Consider the following 19,231-nt stretch of genomic DNA (forward strand, 5'->3'; position numbering starts at 1 on the left):
TCTATGTACTATTAACCAAAGCTCCTAAGTCTCCCGATCTTATTAGTGTGGATTTGTGAAGTAGGTATCCAGTAGCACAGCCTTGAGAGGGGTTCAGCTGCAAGCCAGATTTAGCCAATCTGTTAAGATTCAGCATGCAATCTACAGATGCTGTGCTTATAGTTTCCTCTAAAGGCCACACCAGAAACAAGCCAGCTGCCTTGTGATTCTAGGAGCTGCTCAGCAAGGAGCACCTGACTCGCTGAGGATAAACCTGGAGGAGGCTTGGCTGGGGCCAGGAGTTGGGGGAGTTGGGGTTTCAGGGAATCCTCTGGGCCGACTGACCTGTTATCCAGTTTGATAACCTTTGGCTATGGCGCTATGGCAGTTCTGTGTCTGCACACTGGGAACAGGGAGGGGTCAACAGGGAACAATGGATACTGCTGGCACTTCTGTACAGAGCAAGTCTCCCCTAGGCCCTCACTCCAGCAATGTCTCCCTGTAAGTCCCCGGTGCCCCCTGCACATAGCCAAATTGGCACTGGTGCTCAGAGTGAGCAAGTCTGTCACCTTGAAAATATGCTCCCGGACATTGCTTCTTTAAGAGTTGTCTGCAGCTACAGCTGCTGCAGCCTCCATCTCACTCAGCTGCTGAAGCTGGGGCAGCCCCCTATTCTTGCCCTGTCCTACCTACTGCTGTTGCACAGTGATTTATTGGATTTCTCCCTAGTTGTATGGCTTATTCATCAAAATCCCAGGCTATTTTTCCTTGCTGCTGCTGCTTGTTTCCATCACAACTTTAGGTTGCCAGGGAGATGAACATAGCCTCTATCATCTACATCATTTTTTTCCCTCCCCTTGTTGGGAGTTTTTGATTCTGCTTCAATGTCATTGCTAGTAACGGGTCTGTTCATATTCTCTGTCTGTTCTTGGTTTAGTTTAGGAAGGTTGTACATTCCTGAAAATTTATCCCTTTCTCTTATATTTTTGAATTTGATGTTATAAAATTGTTCATAGTTGGCGTAAAATTGTTCATTGCATTCTTAATGATCCTTTGTATTTCTATGATGTCCATTGTAATCTCTCTTTTATTTCTGATTTTATTTATTTGTGTTCTCTCTTTTTTCTGCTTATAAGTCTTGTTAGATGCTTGTCAGTTTGATTTTTCAAAGAACCAGTTTCATTAATCTTAGTTTCATTAATCTTTTCTATTGTTTCTCTTTTGTATTCCATTTATTTCCATTCTAATGTTTATTATGTTCTTCCTTCTGCTTCCTTTGGGTTTTATTTGAAATACAATAAAACAAGATATTTCTAGTTTCCTTAGGTGTAAATTTAGATGGTTTATTTGGGATTCTTGAAGTAGGCCTGTACAGCTACAAATTTCATTTTATAAATGCTTTCGCTTCATCCCAGAGAGTTTTAGGATTATCTTTTCATTTTCAATTTTCTCGAGGTAGTTTTTTATTTTTTGTTTGATTTCCTGTTTGATCCATGTTTGGAAGCATGTTGTTTAATCTGTACATATTTGTCTTTTCTTTCCCCAGTTTTTTCCTGTAGTTGATCTCTAGTCACATGCCATTGTGGTCAGAAAGTATGCTTGATATAGTTTCAATCTTCTTGAATTTACTGAAACTTGTTTTGTGGCATAGTATGTGACCTATACTGAAATTGTCCCCCGTGCACTTGAGGAAGATGTGTAACCTGCAGTTTTGGATGAAAGGCTCTGTAAATATCTTATCCAGATCAGACTGGTCTAATGTGGCAGTTAAGCTATTATTTCCTTTTTAATTTTCTGTCTGAGAGAACTAACCATTCACGTAAGTGCAGTATTAAAGTCCCAGACTATTATAGTATTACCCTCAATTTCTGCCTTTATGTCCATAAATATTTTCTTTGTACACTTGGGTACATCGGGCACGTAACGTATTTACAATAGTTATGTCCTATTCTTGGAAAGACCCTTTTAAAATTGTGTAATGTCCTTCTTTGTCTCTCACACTCTTTGTTTTGAAGTCTGTTTTGTCTTATATGAGTATTGCTACCCTAGCTTTCTTTTCATTTCTATTTGCATGGATTCTCTTTCTCCATCCCTTCATTTTCAGTCTTTGTGTCTTTTGATCTGAAGTGAGTTTCTTGTAAGCAGCATATTGATGGGTCATTTTTAAAATCCATTCTGTCACTTTATGTCTTTTGATTGGAACATTCAGTCCATTTACATTTGGGATAATTATTGATAGGCATGTGCTTGTGGTCATTTTGTTATTTTTGTTGTCCTTGGCTGTTTCTTCTCTTGATGAGATTCCTTTCTCTTTTTGTTTATATTTATTTCTGTGTGGATTTGGCTTGTAGTTACCATGAGTTTCATAAAAACCCGTCTATATCAATAGCAGTCTATTTTAGGCTGATAGACATTTAAGTTTGGTTTCATTCTAAACCAAGCATTTTTGTTCCCCCTCTTCTCTATGTTTCGATATCATGTTTTCTTTCTTTTTGTTTTGTGAATCTCCTGGTTTATTTCTTTACTGTAGTTATAGTTAATATTGCTATTAATGTCTTTTAACTTTCCTGTTAACTTCTAAGTGGTTGATTAACTGTGGTTATTATATATTTGCCTTTACCAGGAAGATTTTTTTTCTCCTTTGTTGTATTTTCTTATGCGTAGTTATGGCCTTTTTTTTCTGTTTAAAGAAGACTTGTTAACATTTCCCATACGGCCAGTTTAGTGGTGGTAAACTGCTTTGGTTTTTGCTTATCTGTGAAACTTTTTATCTGTCCTTCAATCCTAAATGGATTGCTAGATGAAGTGTTATAGGTTGTCAATTGCTTACATTCTGACCAAAAAGTTGCTTCCAAGAAATCAGCTGATAGCTTTATGGGGTTTTCCTTGCTTGCGACTTGTTTTCTAGTTGTTGCTGCCCTTAAAATTGACTCTTTGTCCTTAACTTTTGCCATTTTAATTAGCCCATTTCTTGGTGTGGGTCTCTTTGAGTCCATTTTGTTTGGAACTCTTTGCTTCCTGGCCCTAGATGTCTGCTTCCTTCTCCCAATTAGGAAAGTTTTCAGATCTTACTTCTTCAAATATTCTTCCTGCCTCTTTCTTTTTTCTTCTGGAATTTCTGTAATGCTAATGTTAGAGTGCTTGATGTTGTACCACAAGCAAATGTTAGACCTCTTACATTATCCTCATTTTTTTGAAATCCTTTTTTTTGGGGTTTTATTTTGCTATTATGATTGAGTGATTTCCACTATTCTGTCCTCTAGGTATGTAATGGTTCTTATTTATTAACTAGTCTACTGTCGATTTTTTTCTAACGAATTTTTCATTTCAGCTAATGTATTTTCATCCCTGATTGGTTTTTTTTTTTATATTTCTAGCTCTTTGCCGAAGTGTTCTTTAAGTTTTTGTATTCTCAAGTTTGTTGAATACCCTTAAGATTATTTCTCTGAATTGTTTACCAAGCAAATTACTTACCTTAAAACATGAGCTATGAGTTAAAAATTTAAGAGGTTGAAAATGGGGTTTGATCATAATGACTTTGTTTTTGGACCGTGGCTTAAAAATAGTACATTTTCATATGTATGGTCAAGTGTACATAACGTTATTATTTCACCAGTTTTTACAGAGTTACTATATATCCTATACCCCATTTTCTCTCATATTTATGTTTTACATTAAGATACTACGTTTCTCACAATACTTGCAAAGCAGAAATTACACATTATTATTAACTAAAGTCTTTTCTTAGAGTTCTGTAGATTATCCCTCATGTACTTTTTCTGTTCAGAATTTTATCCAAGGTATTCATTACATTTAGTCACCATTTGTTCTTAGTCTTCTCTTGTCTGTGACAGTTTCTCAGACTTTCCTTAGTTTTGATAATATTGATACTTTTTGAGTAGTACTGGTTAAGTATTTTGTTGAATGTTTGTTAGTTGGGATTATATTCTTATCATGATTAGACTGGGATTATGGATTTTTGAATGGGAGGCCATTTTCAGGATATCACATCAGAGATACTTACTCTGAACATGACTTACCACTTTTAATATTTTAACCTTGATCACTGGCTAAAGTGGTGTTCGCCAGTATACATTTACTTAGTTGCCCGCTTCCATATTAATGCTTTGGAAAGAAGTCACTATGTGTAGTCCATGCTTTAGCAGTAGGGTGTTACAGTCTACCTCCTTGAGGACAGAGGACAGTATTTACATATATTTTCTGCAATTATTCTGCATGGAGATTGGCTTATTCTCCCTCTTTTTAGTCATTTATGTCAGTATGGGCTCCAGATATCTATTTTATACTTTGGGTTATAATCCTATATTACTGTCTTAATTTTCTAGCTAAAATTGTTTCAGATTTGGCTATTAGGAGTTTTTTCAGTTGATTCCTGGTGTCCTTTTGACATGTTATCATCATGAGTGGTGGTGGTGGGTGGGGTTTGAGCCATTCCTTTTCTGTACTACCAGGTAAGTATAGGCTTTTCTTGGGTGATTCTTTTCCCAGTCCTAGAATGATCTATTTCTTCATTTTTGGAGAAGTACTTAACTATTAAGATTTGAGCCTTGGATGTGTTTATCGCTCTTGGAGTGTCCTTGCTTCTAGGCCCTCTTGCTGACAGAACAACGAAACGTATGTGTGTGTATCAGTCAATGTGTATGTGTGTTGTGTATATGTATGTGTATACATATATATACACCCTTTAATATTTATTTACATGTATATATATGTATCTGTTAATATATCTATATGTAACCTTTTCTTAAGCTATACTAGGTTATACTGTCTCTCATTAACACATGGATCATTCTTGTCTTCTCCATTGCTTATTTGTAATACTAATTAGAGTACAGTGCTTATATACAGTTCCTTTTGTCTTTAAATTTACAAATTCCATTTTTCCAGAGTTGCTTAGGTCAGCACTTTTGCCCCTCCTCTTTTTAGTGAAGTTGTTTCCTACATTCGTAGTACAAAGATTGTCATATTCTGCATCTCATTATGGAAATCCCCTGGCCTCCTAAATGATTTGTCAAAAAATTAGTATACATTATGTTTCGCTCTTTGTGCTATAAAGTATGTGTTTTGACATGTTAATGATTCTGCCATTAAACTATCAAACAACAATTTTACTACACTAAAAAAATGCGTGTGCTTCACCTATTTAGCACTCTTCCTGTTCTTGAATCTTTGGTGGATACCAGTCTATTTACCATCTGTATTTTTGCCTTTTCCAAGTGTTATACTAGTGGGACCATAAAATAAGTAATCTTTTCAGACAGGCTTATTTGCTAATGTATTTTTAATGATTTGATCGCTTATTTCATTTTATTGCTGAATAATAATATATAGAGGTAACAACAGAGTTTATTTATTTTATTCATTATTTAAAAATATTAACCACTTGCTAGTAATTTTAAGGCATTATTATATTTTTAAGTGTACTTAATGGTAGTAGAAGTGATAAGGTATTTGCATATATAATATTTTATTAAAAATTATTATTAGGAAGAGGCTGAAAGAGACATAGATACTGTACCTGCACACCTAGAGGGTAGAAGCACTGACACCTAGAGCGTAGTAGCAACTGCTAAGTAGTTGTAAAGCAAGAAGGCAAATTAGAGCACTTTGGTTTTTTTTTTCCTTTGCTTGTTTTCTCTTTGACCTGTGGGTTTATTAGATATATTAAATTTTGGTATGGGTGGAGGTTCTCTTAATTTTAATTTAATTTAGAAAATAGTTCACTTCCGGTTAGATTGTTTTCAATTAGAGATATTCATTGCTTCGCTTTAATAATACTGTACTAATGTAGTAGTATTTATCTTTCTGAGTCATTTAAGTCTATACTCAGTGTTGTTTTATGGTCACTGCTATTGACAGACAGTTTTGATATAGACAATTTTAAAATGAAAAGTTTTTAATAATTATTTGAATTTTGTGTGACCTTTTTTAATGAAGTCTTACATACAAAGGAATCTGGCCTCTATTGATACTTTGGATCAATCTCATTTTTCTTCGCATTGTTTTATTTCTGCAGAAGAATTAGTACATCTTTTAGAGTTCATTTTTTCTTAACTATTCTTTATTAACAGTATTACATAGGAGTTTTCTTTTTTATCTAAGAAGTTTGAAGGTAGCCAACCTAGTTGTGATTCTTGACCCTGCAGAATGATCAGACCTGGGCTTTCTGTTAGAATATTTTAGACAGCCTTTGAACTTGAGTGTCTTGTTTAAAATAATATACTTGTGATTCCTTCATGTTATTGGGTATACAAAGTAGTTACTTATTATTGCTGAATATTATTTTGCTTTCTGGCCATTTCAGTTTGGGTACCCAGTGTCTATAGAAGGAGGTTTGGGCTGGGTGTTCTGGTTTTTGGCTGTTCTGGAAAAAACCCCTAATAATTTACACACAGGTTTTTTTGTTATGAATTTAACTTAAATCTCACTTAGGAGTGAATTGTCTGGGTTATATGATGTGTGTAGTATAACTTCATAACAAATTGCTCATGATTTCCCAAGGAGCTATTATTAATGTTTTCATTTTCTATAGCAGTGTGTGAGAGGTAAAGTGGCTCTTTGTCAGAACGTGGTATTATTCGTGTTTCATTTTAGTCATTCAGATGCAGGACATGGCAAATATTCCCCAACTGAAGGGGAGACCAAGCCCTGCACTGAGCGAAGAAGAGAGTCCTTTGACGAAGAATTCAACACACACGCCAAAGCTAGAGTCAAATGGAGAGTTTATAGAAAAGGGGTGACACACCACAGACAGAGCGTGGGCTCCTCTCAGAAGCAGAGAGTTAGAGGGACAGTGAGAGGGACCCTGAGTGTTCAGGGTATTCATTATGTCATTCTTTAATTCCCATTTCCTTTTTGTCTAGCAATATTTGCTTTACGTACATAGGATATGTACATACTTTCAAGAGTTAAAGACTCGTTGAATTGTCCTCTTATTAATATAAATTTTCTTTTTCTTTTTTGTCTCTGGTTATAGCCTTTGTATTAAAGTTTATTTTGTCTGACATAGGTATTATTACCCCAGCTTATCTTTTTTTTTTATATTTATTTCTGTGACATAACTTTTTTCCATTTCTTTAATCTTACTCTCTGTGTATCTATTGATCTGAAGTGGGTCTTTCATAGGCAGCATATCTAGGGTCTTTTTTTTTTATCCTTTCAGTCACACTATGTGTTTTCATTTGAGCATTTAGATTTTTTAAGTTTCAAGTAATTACTGATTGTTGTGTAGCTTTATTCCGATTATTATTTGTAGTTTTCTGTTTTTTTATTATTCTTTTGTTCTTTTCTCTTGTATGTTGATGATACTCTATAGTGCTTTGTTTGGATTCCTTTCTCTTTATTTCTTGAATTTCTGTTACAGATTATTGTTTGTAATTTCCATGTGTTCCACTATATCAACATATGTTTATAGCAGTCTGTTTTAAGTTGATGATCATTTACGTTTCAACACATTTAAAAATTTTCCAATGTTTACTCATTCCTTCTTTAAGTTTTGTTATTATTTTTCACCTATCTTGTGTGTATGTTTTGGGTGTCTTTTAATTTGTCATTGTCATTACACGTCTTTCTACTTTTGTCCTTTCACTTTCGTTTATACTTTGCTCATCCTGTTTTTTATTTTTAACTTTCTTAGTAAGAATTTTTTCTTTTCCATATATTCTTTTTAATATTTTTGTAATTTTGTTTATATTTTATTTATTTTTAATTCTTTTTTTTATAGTGACATTGCTTAATAAAATCCAGTAATTTTCAAGTGTATAATTTAACAGTAAGGCATACATATACTGAATTCTATGTTCACTTCCCATAGTTAGCTTTCTTTCTGTCACTACAAATACGCCCACTTTTACCCATCAACCTCCCTCCTCCCCCTTCCCCCCACACTCTGGTAACCACTACTCTATTGTCAGTGTCTATGAGTCTCTGCTTGTTTCTCCTATTTATTTGTTGCTTTTAGGTTTATCCCACATTTAAGTGACATCATATGGTTTTCAACTTTAATTGTCTGGCTTATGTTGCTTAGCATGATTATGTAGAGGTCCAGCCAGGTAGCAAATGGATGTATGTCATCTCTTCTATTCGCTGCGTCATATTCCATTGTATATATGTACCACAGCTTCTTTAGCCAATCATTTATCGTAGGACGTTTCAGTTGCTTCCGTGTCTGGCCACTGTGAATAAGGCTGCTATGAACATCATGTGCAAATATCTTTTTGGATATGAGTTTTCAATTCTTTGGAGTAAATACCCAGTAGAGGGATTGCTGGATTATATGATAGATCAATTAGTTTTTAGAGGAAGCTCTATACTGTTCCATCGTTGCTGTACTAATTTACAGTCCCTCCAGCAGTATATAAGGGTTTTTCTCCACATCTTCTCCAACATTTGTTATTACTTGTCCTGTTGATTATAACTATTCTAATAGGTGTGAGGTGATATCTCATCATGGTTTTGATTTGCATTTCCCTAGTAACTAGCAATGATGAGCATCTTTTTATACATTTTTTGGCCATTTGTATGTCCTCTAGAGAGAGGTTCCTGTTCAGATCTTCTGCCTATTTTTTGACTGGATCCTTTTTTGTTGTTGTTGTTATTGAGTTGTATGAGTTCTTCGTATATTTTGGATATTAGGTCATTATTGGAGGCATTGCTTGCAAATATATTTCCCCATTTGGATGGTTGGCTCTTTACTTTGTTAACGGTTTCTTTTGCTGAGCAGAAGCTTTTTAGTTGGATGTAGTCCAATTCATTTATTTTAGTTTTAACTTTCCTTATCTTTGAGGTCACATTCATAAAATCCTTTTTAAGTCCAAGGTCATTAAGTTTAGTTCTTATGTTTTCTTCTATGCATTTTATTGTTTCAGGTCTTATATTTACGTCCTTAATCCATTTTGAGTTAATTTTGGTGTGTAGTGATAGACAGCAGTCTAGTTTCATTCTTTTGCAGGTGGCTTTCCTATTTTGCCAGCATCATTTTTTGAAGAGACTTTCTTTTTGCCACTATATGTTTTTGGCTTTTGTGTCAAAAATTATCTGCTCATATAAATATGGGTTTACTTCTGGACTCTCAATTCTGTTTCACTGGTCTGTCTGTCTTTCTGCCACTACCATGCCATTTTGATTATTGTCACTTTGTAGTATAATTTGAAGTCGGGCAGAGTGATGCCTCCAGCCTCATTCTTTTTTCTCAGGATGGCTTTGGCTATTTAGGGTCTTTTGTGCTTTCATACAAACTTGATGATTTTTTGTTCCATTTCTTTAAAAACGGATGGGATTTTGATGGAGATTGCATTAAATCTGTATAATGCTTTAAGTAATAAGGTCATTTTAACTATGTTAATTCTTCCAATCCAAGAACACGAAATATCTTTCCATTTCTTTGTATCATTTTTATTTCTTTTAATAGGGTTTTATAGTTTTCATTATGAAGTTCCTTGACATGTTTTGTTAGATTTATTGCTAAGTATTTTATTCTTTATGTTCAAAGCAGTTGCAAAAGGAATGATTTTTTCCATTTCCTTTTCTGACACTTCATTATTAGACTGTAGGAATGCAATGGATTTTTGAACATTGATTTTGTATCCAGAAACTTGACTGTGTTTGGTTATTGTTTCTAGTAGTGAGTGTTCTTATAGAGTGTTTAGGGTTTTCTGTCTAGAGAATCATGTCATCTGCAAATAGTTACAGTTTGACTTCTTTGTTTCTTGTTTGGATACCTTTTATATCTTTCTCTTGTCTGATTGTTCTCGCTAGGACTGCCAATGTTATCTTGAATAAGGGTGATGACAGTGGACAGCCTTGCCTTGCTCCTGATCATAAAGAGGAGGTTTTTAGTTTTTCACCATGAAGTTAATGTTGGCTGAGGGTTTGTCATAGATGGCCTATATCATGTTAAGGCACTTTTGTCCTGTAACGATTTTGGTAAGTGTTTCGATCATAAAACACTGTATCTTGTCGAAGGCTTTTTCTGTATCTGTTGATAGGATCACATGATTCTTATTTTTAAATTTGTTTATGTGGTATATCAAATTCATCAATTTGCGTATGTAGAACCATCCCTGTGCCCCTGGGATGAAGCCCACCTGATCATGATATTAATCTTTTTCATATGTTGTTGTATTCGGTTTGCCAGTATCTTATTTAGAATTTTTGCATGCATCCATGAGAGATGTAGGTCTGTAGTTTTCTTTTTTTGTGTTACCTTTACCGGGTGGCATCAGAGTAATATTGGCTTCATTAAATGAGTTGGGAAGTATCGCCTCCTCTTTGATTTTTTTTGGAAGAGTTTGAGGAGAATAGGTATTAAATCTTTGAATATTTGGTAGAATTCACTGGTGAAATCTTTTGGTCCTGAACTTTTACTTTTTGCTAGGTTTTTGATGATTGTTTCAATTTCATACTGCTGATTGGTTTATTTAGATTTTCCAATTTTTCCTAATTCAATCTAGGAAGGTTGTACCTTTCTAAGTACTGGTCTGTTTCTTGTAGGTTATTAAATTTGGTGTTATATACTTTTTCATAGTTATTCTTATATGATCTTTTGTGTTTCTGTGGTATCTGTCATCATTTCTCCTCTTTCATTCCTGATTTTGTTTATGTGTCTCCTTTCTCCTTTTTTGTTAGAGGCTAGCCAGGGGTTTGTCAACTTTATAACTTTCTCAAAGAACCAGCTCTTTGTTATATTTATTTGTTCTATTGTTGTTGTTGTTGTTGTTGTTGTTTCAAATTCATTTATTTCCGCTCTAATTTCTTTCTGCTGACTTTAGGTTTCATTTGTTCTAATTTTTTCTTTTTTCTTTTTTTTTTTTTAAGTTGAGGCATTCGGTTGTTTATTTGGGCTTGTTCTTGTTTTATGGAGATAGGCTTGTAATGATATGAACTTTCCTTTTATTTATTGCTGCTTTTGCTATGTCCCAAAAGTTTTGATGTGTTGACTATCATTATTGTTTCTATATATGTCTTGATCTCTCTTTTTATTTCTTCTCTGACCAAGTTATTCTTCAGTGGCATGTTGTTTAATCTCTCATGTTTTGTGGTTCTTCTTGATTTCTTTTTGCAGTTGATCCCTAGTTTCAAAGTATTATGATCAGAGAATATGGTCGATATGATTTCAACCTTCTTACATTTATTGAGGCTATTTCTTTGTCCCAGTTATTATTTCCTTATTGATTTTCTGTTTGGATGATCTGTCCATATCTGACAGTGGGGTATTTAGGTTCCCTACTGTGATAGTGTTTTGGTCTGTTTCTCCCTTTATTTCTGTTAGTAATTGCTTTACATATTTTGGGCTCCTTTATTGGGAGCATAGATATTAATAAGTGTTATGTCTTCTTGGTGCACCATTCCCTTTATCATTATGTAGTGTCCTCAAAATCTTTCTTTACCTTTTTTATTTTAAAGTCTATTTTGTCTGATATTAGTCTCACTTTTCTTGGCATGCCATTTGCTTGAAATATCATTTTCCACCCTTTTCACTTTGAGTCTATATTTATCTTTGGAACTGAGGTGTGTCTCCTGGAGGCAGAATATGGTTGGGTTTTGTTTTTTGATTTAATCTGTAACTTTGCCTTTTCATTGGTGAGTTCAGTCCATTTATATTTAAGGTGAGTATTGAAATATGAAGTCTTCTTATAGCCATTTTATGTTTTGCTTTCTGGTACCTCGGTGTTTCCATTGCTTCCTTGTCCTTGTGCTTCTGTTTTCTTTATTTTTGTTGGCTTTTGTGGGTTTTCCTCTGGTTCGTATTTTAAGTGATATATACTTAAGTTCTAAATTTTTTTTTTTTTGGTTACCATTATGAATATGTAAAGGATAGTTACATGTATATATACAGTCATCCATTTTCTTCAGCACGTGCTTATCTCCATTTCCCTTTGCAATTTTGAATCTTTGAATCCTCCCCTTTCAAGTCATTGTCTCAATTTGTCCCTAGATGTGCTGAACGTTCATTACTATCTTGCTATAGCAATTCTCTTTTTATTGTTTAAGCTTATAATGCCCTCCCTGTTCCTAGTAAGTGTTGCACTTCTCTGCTTCTATCAGCCTGCTAGTCACCTTATTCCCAATTATTATTATTTTTTTTGGTCATTTTGTTTTAGGTGAGCTGACCCCTTTCAGTATTTCTTGTAGTTTAGGCTTTGTAGTGGAGAATCAATTTTTGTATGTCTGGAAAGGTCTTAATTTCTCCTTCATCTAAAAGAGAGCTTAGCTGGATATAATATCCTTGGCTGGTAGTTCCTGTAACTTAATAGTTTAAATATTTGAGTCTATTCATTTCTGGCTTGTAAATTTTGTCCTGAGAAGTCCGACAATAATCTAATGGGTTTTCCTTTTTACCGTCCTCTTTTCCCTTGCTACCGTGAGAATTCTGTCTTTGTAATTGATTTTTGATACTTTTAATGTAATGTGTCTTGGAGAAGGCCTTTTTGGGTTGAGATAATTCAGTGTTCTGTTGACTTTTTGAATTCCAACCTCCTGCTCATTCATTAGATTTGGGAAATTCTCGTCCACTATTTGTCTGAAAATGGTTTCTAATCCTTTGGTAATGCCCATTATTCTTATGTTTCCTCACTTGTTGGGATCAGCTAGTTTTTGTATTTCTCTTTCATGACTTTTCATTCTGCAGTTTCTCTCTCCTTTTTTCTGATTTATTTCTATGTTTCTTACTTCGATATCATCAATTCTATCCTCCATTCTGTCAGCTCTATTTCTCAAGCTTAATATTTCATTTTTCATCTCTTGCAATGTGTTCTTTATTTCCAGAAGTTCTATTTGGTTCTTTTTGAGGGTTTCAGTCTCCTTACTAAAGAACTCATTCTGCTTATCTAATTGCTTTTTCAGTTCCTGAAATTACTGAAATGAATTGTTTTGGATGTCATTGAGTTATTTTCAGAAGTATCCTGCTTTCTGTCATTTAAGTCGCATGTTTCTATATCTGTACATTTATTTTCTATAAATTTTCCTCTTTCTTTCTGAACTGCCTTGTCACTTTGGTTGTTCATGGTGTTTAGTTGACTGTTTCTCTGCCTGGGCATTAATGGAACTTTATTTTGCTTTTTTTCCTATTGCAAGGACTACATTTTTCTTTTGATTTCCAGTAGGTGGTGTCTAAGCTTCTTGGATCCCTCTTTATATAAAGCCTTAATAATGCCTTTTATTTGTCTCATAGATGTTTAATCATACTCACTACCATCAGTCTCAGTTTGTGTCGATGTTAGTGATAGTTTCAGTAGAGTTTGCTCAGATTCCACTGGGACTCACGGTGTTTGGTCAGGCAGAATATGCGGGGAGGGGCCCTCTTGGTTGGGTGATGGGAGCTGTGGCTCAGCCTTGTGTTTTTCCACTGTGGCTTGTAAAAATCTTATTGTTTCTCTGCGGTCCCCACTTCTCTGCTTTCTGAAGTGAAAGCAGAGCTCACAGGTCTCCCAGACTGGGCTGTTTAGGGAACTCATCACATCTTTTCTTCTCCCCCTCCTTCTGCAGGGAGCTCTGGCTGGGTGAGAAAACTTTTGTTTCTCCCATTTTACCTCTCAATTCCTGAGGTTCTGTCCTGTGGTAGCTCTTAGGCACAGATCCCTCACTCAGAAGTGCTGGTGTGCAGTTTGGGTGTTTTTTGTTGAGTTTTAGATGTTCAACTTACTGTTGATCAAGCGGAGAGATCTGGAGATGTCTCAGATATTTCGGTTGTCTATGTCACCATATTTCTGTTGTCTAATTATGTCTTTTGATATTCTTTATTTTGTTAATACATTGTTCTTTTTTTTTTTTTTTAGTTTTTGTTCATGGTATTCTTTAGTTCTTTGACCATTGTTAAGGCAGTTGATTTAAAGGCATTGTCTAATAATTATAATATCTGGGCTTTCTCAAGGGCACTTTTTGTCATTTTGTCCTTCCCCCTCCCTTTCTTCTATATACTTTGAAATTTTTTTGTTGATACCTGGCTACTTTGAATATTGTGGTACTTTCAGAAATTAGGTACCACACATTTGTTGTTGGGTTGTTGAGGTCTGCAATTTTTATGGTTTCAGTAATTTTCCAGACTCTTTCTTTTCAAAGGCCCTTATTCTGTCTGGTCACTGAAATCTTTCTCCTTATTTTAGTAGGCAGTAGTGACTCAGAGATTTCCTTAAATCCCTGGAGCCAAAAGACAAGAAATCCAATAATTTTCCTTTGTTTTTGCAAATTGGCTTTGATATGGAATACTTAACAAATAACCAGGCAGGCCATCTAACATTCTGGGTTTTTTTTTCGCCATCATTTCTTGCTTGTATGAGATTATAGGTTAGCTAGAGTTGCATGCTCAAGATTTTCTTTGGTCTATATTTTCTCCTGGGCACATGTGTTTTCCTCTGGATTTCTTGCTATGTTCAATAGCTCTTTAAAAGTCTTTAAACTCAAGATTTTTTTCTCATGCTTCTCCCACCATGCTTTTGGTTTGTTTGTTCTCTGCCCTGTTCACCATTTTTTGCTGCATTTACCATCTTGTGATATCCCAGGTGGTTATCAGTTGGATATGTCTTTAAATGCTTGATACATGCTGTGCAGAAAGCACTCTAGTCTGACTGAGAAATGTCAGCTTCTGTGGCCCTCCCTTAGGGAGTCAGCAGTTAGGTGAAAACACTGCTATGATATTTTGTGAAAAAGGGCTTTGTTGATCTACTCTTCACACCAGGAAACTATACCAGGAATTATGAGCTGACATCCTCATGACTGTAGCAAAACTGGGTGACAAGGAATATTAGGAAAGGAAGCAAATTTGCCATGTTTGTAGAATATATTTGGTCTCCTCTATCTTAATCTTTACACTACTCTGCACCCCCTGGGATTGTTGTTATTGTTTTTATTTTGGTTTGATTTAATGATTGGATTATTTCAGTGAAGTATATTTCCTATAGTATGTAGTCTCGTTATTTCCCAGAAGGTAGCATCTTTGATGTATACACAATCCTGGTTTCAACTCTTGTTGGTTTCTGATTAATGTCTTTGTTGAATTTCTAGCTGGTCTACATATGTTCCATGACACACAGCACCTCATATTTTTAGCACCTCATATTTTCTGGCTGATGTTTTTATTTTTTATATATGTTCAATGGCCTTGTGCATTAATAAGTCTAATTGGATTGGATTAAATTTGCACTCTGCCACCACCTTGTTCTTTCACCCCTGCACATGTAGTTTTTGATGACTTTTCAGGAATGTTTTAAACCTTACGAGGTTCTTTCATGGCCATGTCTTTTCCTAGTTCTTTGTCTTAAGTTTTTGGCCAGCCTATACTTTATATTTTTGCTCTCTTGGAGCTAGCAGCCTCCTCTTAATTACTGAATATTAAATTCTCCATTGTTTACAACAGTAGTGTTTTCTAATGTGTTTTGCATATAAATTCAAGTCACTGAGAGCTCCCGAGTTGTGTTTTATAGGAGTGTTCCATGAGATAGAATGTACTTACTTAAACCTAGAAGGGAGAGCCACGCCTAATAATATATACCTAGGTTCTTTGGTTACAGGTTATAGCCATTTATTTGCTCAATAGAAGAGGGAAAGTAATTTACCTTTACCTTTTTAGATTCTTGACTGAGACATCCCTGTATTAAAAGGCAGATTAGCAGGAGAGAAAAAAAGTTTAGTAACATGTGTACCTCCTGTGTACATGAAAAAGATTGAGGAAAACTGAATAACTTGCCAAAATGGCTGCAGCCACCACCTTATATACTATTTTCAGCCAAAGACAAAAGATGTTGAGGGTGGAGGAGTCAGTTTTGGGAGCTTACCAGGAAAAGCTCAGTAAAGAAGGGGAAAATTATTTTGCAGAGTTAAGTCTTTGCCTTCTGCACTGGTAAGGGGATGGTGAGGCCATCCCCTCCTGGAACAGCTGGGGAGGCCCCCTTAAATGGAGACCTCTTACAAATGGAGACCCCTGTACAGATGCCACAGGTTTGTACAGAATATTACTTCACTGAATATCATAGGCAACTGTAACACAATGGTAATATTTGTGTGATATCTTATGATGACTAGGATGTAAGTAGACAAAAGGAAATTTTAAGTCCCATTATAATCTTATAGGACCACTGTTGTAGACACAGTTTGTCATTTACTGAAACAGTGTTATGTAGCACATGACTGTATATCCAGTTGATTGGTGGTGGTGGTGAGTTGTCAACTATATCCTTACTGATTTTATTTCTGCTATATCTTTCCATTTCTGTTACACGGGTGTTGAAGTTTGTTATTATGATGGTAGATTCATGTATTTCTCTTTGCCATTCTATTAGTTTTGCCTCCTGTAGTTTGATGGTGTGTTGATGACCTTGTTATGTTTTCTTGGAGAATTAACCCCTTTTCCATTATGTTGTACCTTTCTTATCCAATATTATTTTTCTAGCTTTGAAATCTGCTTTTTCTGAAAGTAATACCGCTACTCCTTTATTTCAAATAGTATAAGCATTGAATATTTTTCTTCATCGATTTACTTTTAATTTTATGTGTCTCTACATTTAAAGTGAGTTTTTTATAAACTGTATATAATTGAGTCTTGTTTCTTAATTCATTTTCACAATGTCTTAATTGCTGCATTTAGATCATCATCATTCAAAGTAGTTACTTAAACAGCTCGATTAAGAAGTACCATATTTGTTAGTTTTCTCCCCTTGTTCTTTGTTTTTGTTTTTGTCTTCCACTCTCCTGTTGTGATTTAAATGATTTTATATTTTTTCTCCTTTCTTAGCACATGAATTATACATTTTTCAATCTTTTAAAATGACTGGCCTAGAGTTTACAATATAAATTTATAATTTTTGTTCACTTTCAAATAACCTATGTATAAAGACTATATATAAAGGTATATCTTGTTTTCTTGCAGTTCTGTTTAATGAGCTTCACAGATGTTGCATTTTTTAGAAATTGTAGGCAAGACCCTCCACCAACAAAAAAAATTATCATTAGCTTTATGTGATACTTCATTGTGGTATTTTGGAAACAAAAGGGAAATATCTTTGAGTTATGCCTTTAATAGTAAAATCATTCCAGACCTTTTTCGGTCCCTTGTGTCATTGATGACATTCATTTTACTTTTATGTAAACATTCTTATGCATATTTTAAACATTTCTTATGCATATTTTATGTAGCAAGTAAAAGTCATGTGTAATTAAATACAGTGATTGTGGTTGTTATTTTGAATGAACTGTTGTCTCTTAGATCAATTGATAACAAAAATAAGATTTTATATTATGTTCACTTATTTCTTTTTTAATGCATTTTCTTTTATATTGGATAAGAAAGGTACAACATAATGTAGATTGGAGTGTCTAATCTATTTTGTTTTCTTATCTAAAGAACTTTTAATATTTTTCTTGCAAGGCCACTCTTGTATCAACAGTTTCCCTCAATATCTGTTTCTAAGACAAAGTCATTATTTCTCCTTCACTTTTGAATGGTAATTTTTTAGGGTACAAAAGTCTAGATTTGTGATTTTTTTTCCTTGTAAGAGTTTCTGTTTTCTCTCACCTTAGGGATGACTGGAGAAGGTTGGAGTTCGGTTATTTCTCTTACTCTCTTAATCAGTTATCCTCCGATAATAACTCTGCAGGTTAGGCTGTGGCTAACTAGTTTTACTAGAATGTTGTGGGGGATTTCCAAATGTTTTATTTTCACTTTCCCTTGCTGGAAGCTTGAGGAGATTTACCTGATATATATTGTTGGAATCTGATTGAGCACCAGCAGTAAGTTTCATAATATTGAGGTGTCTCCCTTATGGCTGGATACCCCTGGATTTTTTAAAAAATCTCTGGTTTGTCTCTACAGAGCATCCAACAATTTGTCAATTGCAGTTAGGGCTTTCCTCCTGATACACTGATTCCTGTGCTATTTTTGCTGGTGAGTTCTGCTAATCTGTGACTCCTTGTGTTAGTCTTGCTTCTTTAGATTTTTGTTTTAATGATAAATATTTTAGTCATTTAGTCAATTCTCAGACTTGAAATGGAGTTTATTGTGTGAGATAATTCTTATATACACTAGTGTCTCTAGCATAAATTTAGTTATTTAAAAATCCTGATTATTATAATTTTGTAAAAATATTTGAAAAAGTTTTTCTTTTTTCCCTTGAATATATGTAGTAAATTTCATAAAAGGATTTTTGATTACAGTTCTCTGTGTAAAATATCTTTTCATTCATAAAAATAATTAAGATATATTTATCCTGTAGATCATATTACAGTACATACAGACTCCTCTTCCTTTAGTGTATTGCTGCTGTTCTCATTTTACTTTGACTTTGAGGCACTGTTTATTCCTAGCTGTATTTTATTCTCACTTTAACAAATTCAAAGACATTCTGATTCTATAGGAATCATGATTGATTTTCCTGTTCTTATTTTTTTTAGATACTCCCACTAATTCAAATGTGTTTACATGACTATTCTTTTACCCTTTTACCTTACATGCCTTTTTTTAGGCTGACAGTAACTACTTTATGTGATTCCAAACCTTTTATTCCTTTAGATGAATTAGGGAGCATGGGAATAATCATCTTGGAATTATTGGAATATTGACGTTAGTAGCCCAAAGTAATGTCAATCATGTGAACAGAAACATTAGAAATAAGGGTTTGTTGTACCTGTGATTTTATCTTTATGGGAAGTGAGTTGCATTTTGAGAAAAAATTAGAAAATTTATTATAATATGTAATAGTCTTAGAAAATTTTTATGAGATTCAGTCCATGGCAGAATTCAAGTCGAATAATTGTCAAAATTTTTTAATGCAAGGATGAGATTTGATAATGGTTTTATATACCTGATCTCTCATAGATCAGTTATTTTCATTATAATTTTCGTTATTTCCATGAGTGGTTAAGTTAGCTCCTAAACTTTATTTTTTATTTTATTTTATGTTATGTTATGTCATGTCATGTCATTTTATTTCTTTTTCTTATTTTTATTTTTTATTGTATTTTTTAGGTGAGGCAACCTTTGGTTGACCTCACTGATTGTAAGGACCTTGTCAGCTTACCATCCCTTATTTTTTAAATTTTTTACACCTACAGCACGTGGTCTTCCTAGGTGGTCTCCCATCCAAGTACTAACCAGGCCCAACTATGCTTAGCTTCCAAGATCAGATGGGATTGGCTTGTTCAGGGTGACGTGGCCGTAGACAAGTTAGCTCCTAAACTTTATTATTTATTTATTTATTTATTATTATTTTTAACACCTACAGCACCTGGTCTTTATAGGTGG

At 34.2% G+C, this 19,231-nt stretch overlaps 1 protein-coding gene and 1 pseudogene across 1 annotated transcript in view; one reads left to right on the forward strand and one right to left on the reverse strand.

Annotated features, from left to right (window-relative positions):
- Window positions 1-19,231, forward strand: part of LOC102897701 (histone demethylase UTY-like) — a 185,373-nt gene that overhangs the window by 23,617 nt on the left and 142,525 nt on the right.
- LOC112484717 lies at window positions 19,033-19,150 on the reverse strand (annotated as a pseudogene).

The sequence above is a fragment of the Pteropus alecto genome, unplaced genomic scaffold (genome assembly GCF_000325575.1).
Source record: "Pteropus alecto unplaced genomic scaffold, ASM32557v1 scaffold18, whole genome shotgun sequence".
NCBI classification, from domain to species: Eukaryota; Metazoa; Chordata; class Mammalia; order Chiroptera; family Pteropodidae; genus Pteropus; species Pteropus alecto.